The 15442-nt window shown below is 38.3% G+C and overlaps 1 protein-coding gene and 1 long non-coding RNA gene across 15 annotated transcripts in view; one reads left to right on the forward strand and one right to left on the reverse strand.

Annotated features, from left to right (window-relative positions):
* EZHIP (EZH inhibitory protein) overlaps positions 1–15442 on the forward strand; it is a 104008-nt gene that overhangs the window by 25820 nt on the left and 62746 nt on the right. For 11 of the 14 annotated variants that reach the window (XR_012026087.1, XR_012026093.1, XR_012026095.1 and 8 more), the window contains one exon: positions 2460–2570. The gene's annotated coding sequence lies outside the window, so the exon portion shown is untranslated. Of the gene's footprint in view, positions 1–2459; positions 2571–11647; positions 13623–15442 lie in introns of those variants that run through there. The other 3 variants (XR_012026096.1, XR_012026089.1, XR_012026090.1) reach the window with 1 other exon arrangement.
* Positions 1095–15442, reverse strand: part of LOC140627258 (uncharacterized) — a 76341-nt gene continuing 61993 nt past the window's right edge. Inside the window, exons 2-3 of the long non-coding RNA XR_012026098.1 lie at positions 11873–11938; positions 1095–2923 (exon numbers count right to left, since the gene is read on the reverse strand). This is a non-coding gene — a long non-coding RNA (uncharacterized lncRNA). The remainder of the gene's footprint in view (positions 2924–11872; positions 11939–15442) is intronic.

Here is a 15442-nt window from a genome sequence, read left to right on the forward strand (position 1 = left end):
ATTTTTATGGAAACAAAAGAAAAACACAGGTATTAATGGTTGGAGCAAACTATAAACCCAGTGCCTGATTAACCTCGTGCTGCCAGGGAGAACATTTTAGATGTCAGGCTTGACGCAGCCTCAGATGGAGTGGAAGTAGGTAGTGGCAATCTGATGGAGTTTTCTGGTTTCTAGTTGAAATGTCTCTGGTAATCCTTTTGAGTGACCGACCCTACAGCAACAGGCACAGAGATTGTCTATATATGAACTATTGTGGCAATTTCTCTGAAGTTTACCTCAAGCTGTCTAGCTTCAGTCTGCAGGGCTGGTAAGGCTGCTGGGGACTCTGTAAGTAAGGTATCAGGCTGACATTTCCAAGGGACTCTACTGGCTTCATAAAGTCAACCTGAGTTCCTTAAAACTGTCTCGTCATATCTGAGTTTATGCATTTCTCCCTCAAATATGACATTTTCATCGAAGCCGTGGTAATATAACCAATGTTTCCAATGGTGTCCTGTTATACAGAGAAAAGATTTTTATTGAACTCATTAAATAATTATACTTGCCATGAAAGAAATAATACTCACTGAGAGTTTCTGAATTCTGGAGGGCTCAGGTAGGGAGAAAAGATAAATGCTTCAATTTGTTCATAAAGAAGTATTTTATGAAAATCTGTAAGTCATGAATACCTTAAGGGAAAAGATTTCCCTAAATCTGGAAGAGCAAACATTAGAGAACCAGCAATATTTTCAAACAAGAGTCATAAAAACCTATAATCATCTTCCTTAATTCATTTAGTCCCATGTTATGAATTTTTGTTCTGTTTAAATGAAGTTTTCCCATTAAGTTTAGTTTTGGAAATCCTTACTCAGTTTACTTTTATGATCTAAAGGGTATCAGAAATCTGTAAATCTCAGAAGTCCTTTTCATGAATCACCTTGAAGCTGAAACCTATTTTTTGAGAGCATCAGAACATTAGAAATGACAAAAGACTCAAATATGGACATGGTTTGATGAGAGTTCTTTACAGTGTTCCTAGGAATTTATGCATTTGTTTTAGCTGTTCAATTTGTTGGCATCTAAGTTTTCATAGTAGTCTGTTAATATCCCTTGTACTACTGTGCTACATCAGTTGTTACTTCTCTTTGAATTTTAAAAAATTCTCAGCTTTTAAAAAATACATTATTTATTTCAGTTTATTGAAACTTATATTTGACATATAACATGATGTAAGTTTAAGGTGGACAACATGTTGATTTCATACATTTATAGCAATATGGTTGCCATTGCAGTGTTAGCTAATACCTCTATCATGTCCCATAATCTCTCGGCTTTTTAAAAATTCCTAAAATTGTATAAGTAATAATTATACATGGGCACAAAGGCACTCCCAGCGACTATTCCCTCTGGCTCAGCAGAGTGAGTAGGCATAAACAACTAGCTCTCAGTTTTTCCCTGATAAGGGCCGAATTGTGCATCTAATGTCCTAACTCTTTCCCAGCTGCACCCTGAAGGTCAAGTCTTCCGTGTAGCCTGCATTATGCATCTGAAGAGACAAAAATCTGTGAGAAATAATAAATTCAGTAAAGTAGTAGGACACAAAATAAATATACAAAAATCAGGTAGGTTTCTATACGCTAACAATGAACTATCAGAGAGAGAAATTAAGAAAACCGTCCCATTTACAATATCACCTAAAGCAATAAAATGCTTACGGATAAATGTAACCAAGGAGGTGAAAGAGCTGTGTGCTGAAAAGTATAAAACATTGATGAAAAACTTGAAGAAAGCACAAATAAATGGAAAGATGTCTTTGTTTTGTGTGGTCCTGGTGAGCTTGCGAATGCCGATAAAGATTCCCAGCCCAGGGATCCCTGGGTGGCGCAGCGGTTTGGCGCCTGCCTTTGGCCCAGGGCGCGATCCTGGAGACCCGGGATCGAATCCCACATCGGGCTCCCGGTGCATGGAGCCTGCTTCTCCCTCTGCCTGTGTCTCTGCCTCTCTCTCTCTCTGTAACTATCATAAATAAATAAAAATTAAAAAAAAAAAAAGATTCCCAGCCCACACTCTTGACCTATTAAATAGAATTTCTGCTGATGGGCCCAGAAGACTGTTTTTAGAAGCTCCACATGAGTCTTAATGCAGCCAGCCCAAGGGCCAGCATTTGAGAACTACCGGACATTTTATTTCCTTTTTTTGCTAGTCTGTATCTTGTCTCTGGCTTGTATGATAGCACTTATAACACTTGATTATATTTGTTTAGTCCTTTGTAGTTCCAGTATTAGTATGATAAGCTTCTTGCCTGGAGACATAGCAGGAACCTAGACATTCTCACATAGACTCTGCCTTTCCTTTGGTCTTTCCCTTTGAATATTTTCTTTTCTTCCTGTCTTGTTTCTGCTTACCCATTAGCTGGAACTGACCTCTGGCAGTACTTTCTTCCCAGCCTAACCAACTATATGTTTCCTTTCTCTTTACAGGAATTTCCATTTCTAAACCTCAGCTGATCTGCCTGCAAGAAAAAAGAGAAATGCCGTGGATTCCAGATGTAAGGGAAATTCAGGATGAAGAGGACCAAAGCACTTGACCAAGTGAGTGAAGAAATTATGAAATAGTACATTTTCTAGGGTATTTTTTGGTGTGGATCCCATTTTATTAACCCTGGTGCTTACCTGGGGGATTCTTTTTTTTATTGTTTTTATTTTATTTTATTTATTTATTTATTTATTTATTTATTTATTTTTACAAAAGCTGAAGTATTTCTTCAGTTTTGGAAATACTGAAATGTCTCCTCCTCATTTTTTCTCTCCTGTTCTTGTGAGCCACCTCAAAATTTCTTGCTTTCTATAGTTTTCATTTTATTTTCTCCTTCAGTTGTATGTTGTGAGAATCTTTGATTCAACATCCTGATCTTCAACGAGTTCTTGACTGCTGTCCATTCCATCTAGGGAGGAGGATGAATGATTTAATGGGAGGAGAGAGAAATGAACAAAGGTTACGTGGAGAACACCAAGCGATGTGTCAGATGCTATCACCCAAGCTTGGAATGTCAAGGGGAGGTAGAGAAGGTGGCAGGTGCTGTGTTGAGAAATGGTGTAAAGCTTTAGGGAATATGGTATCTCAACTGGGTCTTAGCAATGAGTAAGATTTCCGCAGATGAAGGCAGGAGAGGAAGAGCCTGACACGTTACAGCAACAGTATAAGCTGTGGCCCTGTGACAAAACAGTGAGAGGCATAGGGGCATGAGATGGCGGAGCCAGGGGGACGTCTGCAGTGTTGACCAGATCTATGACTGGGAGAACTATGTCAGGCCAAGTCCTAGATCAGGCTAAGTAGGAATGGAGGCTGATGCTTCAAAGATGTTGCCAAACCAATGGGATTTCTGGGAATGTATCACTGGAAAAAAAAATCTCCATTCTCCTTCCATTCCCCTTCTTTTTCAGAGCCTTGTGAAAAGTGTTTGGGTTTACTTCCTTGTGAGATGGGACATGCCAGCACACTCTGGGATGGGAGTGAGTGTTATGTCAATGTGACACACAACTCCATATTTTTTAATTAATAGACTTACTTTTTTAGAATAGTTTTAAATTTACAGAAATCTTGAGCAGATAGCATAGAGGATTCTCCTATGATAGCCCCCCCACCATCACACTTTTCCCTGTTACTAAGATCTTGTGTTAGTGTGCTACATGTGTTGTAATTAATAAACTAATACTAAGACATTCTTATTCACTAAGTCCATAGTTTACAATGACATTCAATCTTTGTGTTGTATGTTCAGTGGAATTTTAAAATGCATAAAGTCATGTATCCACCATTGCAGTATCAAACAAAATAGTTCCATTATCCTAAAATTCCTCTGTGCTTCACCTATTCATCCCTCAGCTACCAACCACCACTACACTGGACCACTGCTATCCACTGATAAGTTTTGCCTTTTCTAGAATATCATATAGATGGAATCAGGCAGTCATACGTAGCCTTTTCAGACTGGCTTCTTTTGGCATCGGTGGTTCAGTAGAATTCTTGCCTGCCAGGCTGGCTTCTTTTGCTTACCAAAATGCATTAATGCTTCCTTCGTGTATTTTCATGGCTTGATAGCTCATTACTTTTTATCCCTGAATAATATCCCATCGCGTGGACTAGCACACTTCGTTCATCCATTCATCTATAGAAGGGCATCTTAATTGCTTACCAGTTTTGACAGAAGGCTGTGTGTAGCTTTTCGTGTTGACATAAGTTTTCTCTTTTTTAACTGCTTTATGAAGGTTATGATTGACATACAAAGAGCTATAGATATTTAATGTCTACAACTTGATGTATTTGGCGATCTGTATATACCTCTGAAGCTATTATTGTTGTCAGTGCCATAAACTTATCTATCACCTTCAAAAATTTCCTCCTGCCCCTAGAACCCAGCTTTGACTCTAAAGCTTGAATTCATTTTTTTTTTCATTTTTAAATTTTTATTTAAATTCTAGTTAGTTAACATACAGTGCAGTATGGTTTCAGGAATAGAATTCAGTGATTCATCACTTACATGCAATACCCAGCGCTCATCACAACAAATGCCCTCCTTAAGTGCCATCACCTATTTAACCCATCCCCCACCCACTTTCCTCCATTAACCCTCAGTTTGTTCTCTATCCTTAAGAATCTCTTATGGTTTGTTTCCCCCCACCTCCTGTTTCCTCACTTCCCATATGTTCATATGTTTTGTTTCTTAAATTCCATTATGAGTGAAATCACATAGTATTAGTCTTTCTCTGCCTTATTTCGCTTAGCATAATATACTCTAGCTCCATCCACGTCATTGCAGGTGGCAAGATTTCATTCTGACATGTTTTCAGTTGGGTTGGCAGATACCTAAGGAATGCGATTTCTGTATCATGTGATAAAACTATGTTTAAATTTGTAAGGAACTGCCAAAATGTCTTCCAAAGAGGCTGTGCCATTTTGCGTTTCCTCCAGCAATGACTGAGAGTTCCTGTTACTCCATGCCCTTATCAGCATTTTGTATATATTAGTTGTTTTATAAAAAAATTTTAGCCACTCCAGTAGATGTATAGGGGTATGTCCTTGTTGTTTTAAATTTCAGTCCCCTTATGACATATATGATGTTTCATATTCATAGGCTTGTTTGCCTTATCTATGTCTTCTTTAGTGAGGTATATTTTTTGGATCATTTCCCCATTTTAAATGGCATTATTTGATTTCTTCATGTTTCGTTTTAAAAGGTCTTTGTGTATTAGGAAATAAGTCCTTGTCTGATATGTTTTGTAAATATTTTTTTCCACTCTGTGGCTTGTCTTTACATTGTCTTAGCAGGGTCCTTCACAAAATAGAAGTTTTTAATTTTACTGAAGTCCCACTTCTCAAATTTTTATTTCATGGTGTTGTATCCAAAGAGTCCTCACCAAACCCAAGGTTATCTAGATTTTTCTCCTGTACCATATTTTATAAGTTTTCCAGTTTGGGTTTTACATTTAGGTCTATGATCCATTTTAAGGTAATTTTTGGGAAAGATGTAAGATCTGTATCTAGATCCTTTTGGAGGGGGGGCATGTGGACATCCGATTACTACAGCGCCATTTGTTGAAGACTGCTTTTTCCATTGAATTGTCTTTGTTCCTTTGTTGACAGATACTTGACACAGTCTCCATTAGTGTAGCTTTATAGTAAATCCTGAAGTCAGGTAGTATCAATCCTCAACTTTGTTCTTTGTTACCGCTAGGTTGGCTATTTTGGATCTTTTGACTTTCCTCATTAACTTTATTTTTTTAAAGATTTTTTTTTTTTTTGAGAGTGAGAGAGCTGGGGGGTGGTGGTGCTGAGGGAGAGGGAGAGAAAGAATCTCAAGGAGACTCCCTGCTGAGTGTGGAGCCCAATGTGGGGCTCAGACTCAGGACCCTGAGATCATGACCTGAGCTGCAATCAAGAGTCAGATGCTTACCCGACTGAGCCACCCAGGTGGCCCTCCCTATAAACTTTAGAATCCGTTTTTCAATATCCATAAAATAATTTGCTAGGATTTTGATAGGGATTGCATTGAATCTACAGATCAAGTTGGGAAGAATTGATATGTTAACAATATTGAGTCTTACAATCCATGAACGCATAATATCTCTCAATAAAGATTTATTTAGATATTTATTTTTCTTTGTCAGACCTCTGTAGTTTTCCCTATATATCCTGTACCTAATTTATTAGATAAGTATTTCTTTTGGGAAGGGGTTGTTAAAGTAAATGGCTTTGTGTTTTTAATTCTAATTCCAATTGTTCATTGCTGGTATATAAGAAATAAATTGACTTATGTGTACTAACCTTATACTCTACAACCTTGCTATAGTTGCTGAGTAGTTCCCAGAGTTTGTTTATTTATTTATTTATTTTTGTCAATTCTTTGAAATCTTCTCTTTTTATTGAAGTAGAGTCATGACACACTATGACATTAGATTCAGGTGTACAATATAGTGATCTGACAACTCTATATGTTATTCTATGCTTACCACGAGTGATAACACTATTACAGTACCATTGACTGTATTCCCTATGCTCTACCTTTCATCTCTGTGACTTATTCACTCCACAACTGGATGCCTGTACCTTCTGCTCCCCTGTACCCATTTTGTGCATCCTCCCCCTTCACTGCACAGAAACCATCAGTTGTTTCTCTGTATTTATGGCTATGTTTCTGCTTATTTGTTTTGTTTGTTAGATTCCACATAAAGTGAAATAATATGATATTTGTCTTTCTCTGTCTGACTGATTTCACTTAGCTTAATACCCTCTAGGTCCATCCATGTTGTCACAAATGGCAAGATCTGATTCTTTTTATGGCTGAGTAATATTCCATCCTGTGTGCATTTATATCTATCTATCTTTCTATCTACACCACATCTTCTTTATCCATTTATCAATCCATGGACACTTAGGTTGCTTTCATGTCTTAGTTAATACAAATAATGCTGCAGTAAATATAGAGGTGCTTTTATCTTTTCAATTCAGTATTTTCATTTTCGTAGGGGAAATGCCTGGTAGTAGAATTATTGGATCATATGGCCTTCCTTCATTCCTTCCTTCCGTCCTTCTTTGCGTCCTTGCTTCTGTCCTTCTGTCCTACTTTCCTTCCTTCTTTCCTTTCAGGATTGTTGACAAACAATGTTACATTAGTTTCAAGTGTACAAGGTAGTGATTCAACAAGTTTATACATTTTGCTGTGCTCACAACAAGCATACCTACCATCTGTTACCTTACAGGGGTATTACAATATCACTGACTACGTTTCTTATGCTGTGCCTCTTATTCCCATGTTGTCTTTGGAAAAATGTTTATTCGGGTCCTCTGCCCATTTTTTCATTGGATCATTTGTTTCTTTGGTGTTGAGTTGTAGAAATCCTTCATATATATTTGGATGTTAGCCCCTTATTGCATATATCAATTGCAAATATCTTCTCCCATTCAGTAGTTTGCCTTTTCCTTTCATAGATTGTTTTCCTTGTTGTGCAAAAGCTTCTGATTTCAATAGGGTGACAATAGTTTATTTTTGCTTTAGTTTACCCTGCCTGAGGGGTCATATTTAGAAAAATGTTGCCAAGGCTGATGTCAAAGAAATTACTGCCTATCTTTTCTTCTAGGAGTTTTATGGTTTCAGGTCTCACGTTTAGGTCTTTTGTCCATTTTGACTTTAATTTTGTGGATGGTGTAAGAAAGTGATCCAGTTTCATTCTTCTGCGTGTAGCTGTCTTGTTTTCCCAACACCATTTATTAAAGAAACTGTCTTTCCCCCATCATATATCCTTGCCTCCCTTGTCATAGATTAATTGACCATATATGGGTGAGTTTATTTCTGGGCTCTCTGAATCTATGTGTCTCTTTTTGTGCCAGTACCATGCTGTTTTGATTACTACAGCTTTGTAGCATATCTTGAAATCTGCGATTGTGATGCCTCCAGCTTTGTTCTTCTTTTTCAAGATGGCTTTGGCTGCTTGGGGTCTTTTGTGGTTCTGTACAAGTCTTAGGATTATTTATATAGTTCTGTGAAAAATGCTGTTGGTGTTCTGGTGGGGATTGCACTGAATCTGTAGATCGCCTGGGTAGTAGGGACATTTTAACATTATTCATTCTTTCAATCCATGAGCATGGTATACGTTTCCAATTGTTTGTGTTGTTTTAATTTCTTTCATCAGTGTTTTATAGATTTCAGGGTACAGATCTTTCACATCTTTGGCTGAGTTTATTCCTAGGTATTTTATTTTTGGCTCAATTGTAAATGGGATTGTTTGCTTAATTTCTCTTCCTGCTACTTCCTTTTTAGTGTATAGAAATGGAACAGATTTCAGTATGTTAATTTTGTGTCCTGTGACTTTACTGAATTCATCTGTTTACTTCTAACAGTTTTTTGGTTATGTCTTTAGAGTTTGCTTAGCATCGTGCCATCTTCAAATAGTGTCCATTTTCTTCTTCATTACCAATATGGATGCCTTTTATTTCTTTTTCTATCTGATTGCTGTGGCCAGGACTTCCAGTATCATGTTGAATAAAAGTGGTGTGAGTGGACGATTTTGTCTTGTTCCTGATCTTAGAGGAAAAGCTCTCATTTTTTTCACTGTTGAGTATGATGTTAGCTGTGGGTTTGTCACAGACAGCCTTTATTACTTTGAGGTGTGTTCCCTCTAAACCTACTTTGTCGAGGGTTTTATCATGAGCAGATTTTGAGTTTTGCCAAATGCTTTTCCTACGTCTATTGAGATGATCATATGATTTTTAGCCTTCATTTTATTAATGTGGTGTATCATATTGATTGATTTATGAATATTGAGCCACCCTTGTATCCCTGGAATAAATCCCACATGATTATGGTGAATTATCCTTTTAATGTATTGTTGAGAGCCGTTTGTTAATATTTTGTTGAGGAATTTGCATCTATGTTCATCAAGGATATTGGCCTATAGATTTATTTATTCATGAGAGACAGACAGACAGAGAGAGAGAGAGAGAGAGAGAGAGAGAGAGAGGCAGAGACACAGGCAGAGGGAGAAGCAGGCTCCATCCAGGGAGCCTGACGTGGGACTCGATCCCGGGTCTCCAGGGTCACACCCCGGGCTTCAGGCGGCACTAAACCGCTGTGCCACCGGGGCTGCCCTAGATTTCTTTTTTTGTAGTGCCTTTGTCCAGTTCAGTATGAGGGTGGTGCTGGCCCGATACAATGTATTTGAAAGCTATCCTTCCTCTTCTAATTTTGGAATATTATGAGAAAAATAGGTATCAACTCTTTGTAATAATATATCTATTTGGCACAGTTCACTTGTGAATCCATCTAGTCCTCAACTTTTGGTTGTTGAGAGTCTTTTTTTTTTTTTGAGAGGTTTTTGATTACCAATTAAAGTTCTTTCCTAGTAATTGATCTGTTCAGATTTTCTATTTCTTCTTCATTCAGTTTTGGAAGCTATGTTCCTAGGAATTTATGCATTTGTTTTAGGTTGCCTCCCTCTCTGTTTTTATCTTATTTTACTTTTCCTTACCTTCCCCTATGTTCATCTGTTTTGTTTCTTAAATTCCACACATGAGTCAAATAATAGGATATTTGTCTTTCTGTGACTGCCTTATTTTGCTTAGCATAAAACACTCTAGTTCCATCCATGTTGCTGCAAATGGCAAGATTTTAATTTTTGATGGCTGAGTAATATTCCATTGTGCACACACACACACACACACATACACATATACACACTACTCTTTTATCCATTCCTCAGTTGATGGGCATTCGGACTCTTTCCATAATTTGGCAATTGTTGATAATGCTGCTACAAACGTTGGGGTGCATGGACCCATTTGAATCAGCACTCTTGTATCCCTCAGAGAAATACCTAGTAGTGCAATTGCTGGGTTGTATGGTAGTTCTATTTTAGCTTTTTTGAGAAACCTCCATACTGTTTTCCAGAGTGGCTGTAGCAGTTTGCATTCCCACCAACAGCGCTGGAGGGTTCCCCCTTTCTCCGCATCCTCGCCAACATCTGTTGTTTCCTGAGTCGTTAGCGTTTGGCATCCTGACAGGTGTGAGGTAGTATCTCATTGTGGTTTTGATTTGTATTTCCCTGATGATCAGTGATGTTGAACATTTCTTCACGTGTCTGCTAGCCATTTATATGTCTTCTTTGGAGAAATGTCTTCTGCCCGTATCTTAACGGGATTACTTATTTTTGGGGTGTTGAGGTTGATAAATTCTTTATAGGTTCTGGATACTACTAGCCCTTTCTTCGATATGTCATCTGCAAATATCTTCTTCCATCCCATAGGTTGCCTTTTAGTTTTGTTGATTGTTTCCTTCACTGTGCAGAAGCTTTTGATCCTGATGAGGTCCCAATAGTTCATTTTTGCTTTTGCTGCCCTTGCCTCGGGTGACGTATCTAGTAAGAAGTTGCTGCGGCCGAGGTTGAGGAGGTTGCTGCCTGTTTTCTCCTCTAGGATTTTGATGGTTTCCTGTCTGATATTTAAGTCTTTAATCCATTTTGACTTCTTTTTTTTTTTTTTTTGTATGGTATAGGAAAAGTGGTCCAGTTTCATTCCTGTGCATGTCGCTGTCCCGTTTTCCCAACACCATTTGGTGAAGAGGCTGTCTTTTATTCCCTTGGATATTCTTTCCTGCTTTGTGGAAGATTAGCTGACCATATATTTGTGGGTCCATTTCTGGGTTCTCTGTTCTGTTCCATTCATGGGTCAGTTTGTTTTTGCTCCAGTACCGTAATGTTTTGATGATTACAGCTTTATTATACAGCTTGTAATTTTGGAGTTGTGATGCCTCTGGCCTTGGTTTTCTTTTTCATCATTCCTTCGGCTCTTCAGGGTCTTTTTGTTCCATATAGGTTTTAGAATTGTTTGTTCTGTCTCTATGAAAAATGATGGTGGTATTTTGATAGGGATTGCATCGAGTGTGTAGATTGCCTCGGGTAACATAGACATTTTAACAATATCTGTTACAGTCCATGAACATGGGTTGTTTTTCCATTTTTTTGGAATCTTTTTCAATTTCTTTCATAAGTGTTCTATAGTTTTCAGAATATAGATCGTTTACTTCTTTGTTTAGATTTATTCCTAGGTATCCTATGGGTTTTGGTGCAATTGTAAATGGGATCGATTCCTTGATTTCTCTTTCTGCTGCTTCATTATTGGAGTATAGAAATGCAACTGACTTCTGTGTGGTGATTTTATATCCTGAGACTTTGCATAATTCCTGTATCAGTTCTAGCAATTTGTTGGTGGAGTCATTTGGGTTTTCTACTTCAGAGTATCAATGTCATCTGCGAAGAGTGAAAATTTGACTTTTGGATGCCTTTCATTTCTTTTTGTTGTCTGATTGCTGAGGCTAGGACTTCCAGTACTATGTTGAACAACAGTGGAGAGACTGGGCATCCCGGTTGTGTTCTTGACCTTAGGGGGAAAGCTCTCAGTTTTTCCCTATTGAGGATGATATTAGCTCTGGGTCTTTTTCACATATGGCCTTTACGATGTTGAGGTATGTTCTTTTTATCCCTACTTTGTTGAGGGTTTTTATCAAGAAGGGATGCTGTACTTTGTCCAATGCTTTTTTTCTGCATCTATTGAGAGGATTGTATGGTTCTTATCCTTTATTTTATTAATGTGGTGTCTCACGTTGATTGATTTGCAGATATTGAACCACCCCTGCAGCCCAGGAATTTTAGCCACTGTTTTCTAAATTGGCGCCAGTGCTATTACCTTATACCAAAGTATCCCTCAACCTCATTACCCATGGCTTCCCACCAAGTTGCCTCTCTGGTGAACACAAGAGTTGTGATGAATTAGAAGATAGCAGAGGCAAAGGTCTAAGGAAAGGCTGAGCACATCACCTGGAATGATGGCCTCCATCACGTACCTTTTACTTCCCACCTCTCAAACTGTGGATACATCTGCTGACCTCTCTGAACGTCAGTTTCCTGATCTGTAAACAGGAATAACAACACCTTGTCAACAGTGGGAAGATTAGATAAGATCCTGTATATGAAAAATTTGTGGCATAATGCCTGGCAACCTAGTAGATGTGTAAGTAGAACAAAGTATGATATCCCCAAATCTCTCATTCCACAACCACAAAATTCACATTATGGGAACATCTAGAAATGGAAGAAATGATTGTGAGATTTTTTTTTTATCACCACAGACCTGGACAAAAGCACTCCTTTGCTCCATAATAGTCTGTGACTCCCGTTGGTGTCAGGATGGCCCAAACTTCTTAGCATGAATATGAAGTCCTTTAGGACATACTCCCTTCCTACGATTTCAGCCTTATCTGTTTTCAACCCCTACTCTCTCCAAACTTGACACCCTATGAGCCGTGAATCATATGGAATATCCCAGTTGTCTGAAAGCACCATGCCCACCCTCCTTTCTGGGCACTTAAAAAATGTTCTTTCCAAAAAAAAAAAATATTCTTTCCTATACCTGAAATGATATTCACTGTACTAATTTCTGTTTATCATTCCATACAGTTCAGATGCCATCTACTCAAGAAGATTTCTGTAGCCTCCTGATGGCCTGGCTGGGTTAAATGCTCCATCTCTGTGCTTTCCTAGTGCTCAAAGTGTTTTATTGCTATCCTAATGCTCTCAGTGTTCTGTTGGAATACTCTCCCTCAACTATCTCTTCCATCTCTCTGAGGTCCTTGAGGGGACTGGATTTTGAGATCCATAGTGCCTACCACACAGTAGTGCTGAATAAATGCTTATTCAGCATTTATTGCCAACACAAGTAAGACTGTTTAAGGAAGTGCAAGTTTTAGACAGACTTCTATTGTGATAAGAACACTTAACGTGCAATCTGGCCTCTTAACAGATTTTAACTGCATGTTATTGTTGACATTAGGTGCAGTGTTGTATGGAAGATCTCTACAGTTTATTCATTTTACTTAATTTATGCTTGTGGATTAATAACTGCCTAATAATTAATAACTGCCTATTTTCTCCTCCCCCTGAGTCCCTGTTAACTACCATTCCAGTTTGATTTTATGAATTTAACTATCGTAGATAACTCCTGTAAGTGGAATCATGCAGTACTTGTACTTTTTTGGCCTGGCTTATTTCACTTTGCATAAATATCCTCCAGGTTCATGCATACTGTCACACATTGCAGAAGTTGCTTCTTTTTTAAGGCTGAAAAGTATTACACTGTACGTATACACCACATGGCCTACCTTCATGGCCTGCCTTTATTCCTTTGCATGTGGACTTCCAGTTTCTCCAACACCATTTGTTGAGGAGATTGTCCTTTTTCCATTGAATGACCTTGGCACCTTTGTTAAAAATCAACTGACCACATACACAAAGGTTTATTTCTGACTCTTCTATTCCACTGGTATATATGTCTGTCTTTATGCCAGAACCACACTGTTTTTTTTTTATTACTGTACCTTTGTAGTAAGTTTTGAAATTAGGAAGTGTGAATCCTCCACCTTTGTTCATTCTTTTCCAAACTGTTTGGGGTCCCTTTGAGAGTCTATATGAATTATAAGATGGATTTTTCTATATCTGCAAAACATGTCATTGGTATTCTGACAGGTATTACATTAAATCTATAGAATGCTTTGAGTACTATTGACATCTTAATAATGTTAAATCTTCCAATAAATGAACATGGTATGTCTTTCCATTAATTTGTGTCCTTTAACTTTTTCTTTCAGCAATTTTTTTATAGTTTTCAGCATATAAAACTTCCACCTCATTGGTTAAGTTTGTTCATAAGTATTTTATTCTTTCAATGCTATTGTTGTCGAGTTTAGAGGTTTTATATATTCTGGTACTAATCCTTTTCAAGATGTGTGGTTTGAAAATATTCTCTCTAAGGATGTAGTTTGTCATTTCGTCATTTTAACACGTTCTTTCATTTCCAAAGTTGCTTAGGTTAACACTGTTTCCCTTACAACCTTCAGTGAGTTTTTTTTTCATGCATTCAAAATATGGTTAGAAGTTTCTGTCACACTCTGCGTTCCATCCTGATATTCCTGAATTCCTTAATGATGTTCTAAAATTTTGGATACATTAAATTTCATTCTGTGTGCTGTAAGCCTCTATAGATTGTGACAACTACATAGTGTCATGTGAGCACCAATCAAACATCACACAGTCTTAGTCTGCTCAGGTTACTATAACAAAAGACCATACACTCAGTGGCTCAAACAACAGATATTTATTTCTCACAGTTCTGGAGACTGAGAAGGCAAAGATCAGGATACCAGAACACCAGAGTGTTCTCCATGAGTATACTCTTTCTGGCTTGAAGATGGCCTCCTTCTCGTTATGTCCTCCCTCACTTGACAGAATGAGAGTGCGCTTTGGGCATTTCCTTTTCTTACAGATACTATTACTCCCATCATGAGGGCCATACCCTCATCCAAACCTAGTTAATGGCCACCTCCAAATATTATCACGTTGGGGCTTAGAATTCACATATGAATTCTGAGGGCTGGGGGTACAAATATTCAGTGCATAGCACACATCTATACGAGGTTCAAAGCCCCTTTATCTATACAAGTTCCCCTCCCACAACTCCTGCCAAGCACAGACCACTTCACTATCTCTGGTTTTGCCTTTTCCACAATTTCTTGTAATTGGATCACAGAGAGGAAAAAATATACACACATACATATATGTAGCCATTTGAGACTGGCTTCTTAAACTTAGCAATAGGAATTTAGGATTCATCCATATCTCTCCATGGCCTGAAAGATCATTCCTTTCTTTTGCCAAATAGTACTCCATCGTATGGAGGCACCAAGATCATTTATTCATTCACCTATTGATGCACATCTTGGGTGCTTCCTGTTTTGCAATTATGAATAAACGCGCCATAGACATTGGCGTGTAGGATTTTGTGCGAACTGATGATGTTGGACTTTGCTGATGCCCTGTGATCCTGGAAAACAAAGAAGGTGAAGAACTCTCCCCAGTTTGTGTTCCAGGAAACTGCTTCCTGCAAGGAGTCTTCCTTCCCCATATGACTCAGAGGAGAATCCACAGGTGCCCCCTTGTTTGCTGTGGCAAAACCAGACACGGTCCCACCAAATTCCCATTCTTCAACTCGTAAATGATTAGCCAAACTACTTGTGTTTACTGAAAAACTGGAGCAAAATACTTGTTAATCAGACTCTGCTTAAAGTTCTGTCCTTTCCCTGGGTTTCTGAACTTTGACCCACTGGCAGCCAGAGCCAGCACACAGCCCCTTCTGGGAGTAGGCTGGCTTCAGGGTGAAGCATTCCTTGATTCCCAGTCTTTTCACACCACCCTTTCATTCCATTCCTCCACCCTGGGTTCCCTGTGTCCTCTCTAGAAAATAAAGAGCCTTTTGGCCTAACTCTTGAGATGCTTGCTGATCTTATGGTCAGAGTATTCTCTCTGTTTATAATAGTACCTCTCCCCACCCCTTTTCCTTACAATAATCCTTTGAACAGTTT

This window comes from Canis lupus, chromosome X (genome assembly GCF_048164855.1).
Source record: "Canis lupus baileyi chromosome X, mCanLup2.hap1, whole genome shotgun sequence".
Taxonomy (NCBI): domain Eukaryota; kingdom Metazoa; phylum Chordata; class Mammalia; order Carnivora; family Canidae; genus Canis; species Canis lupus.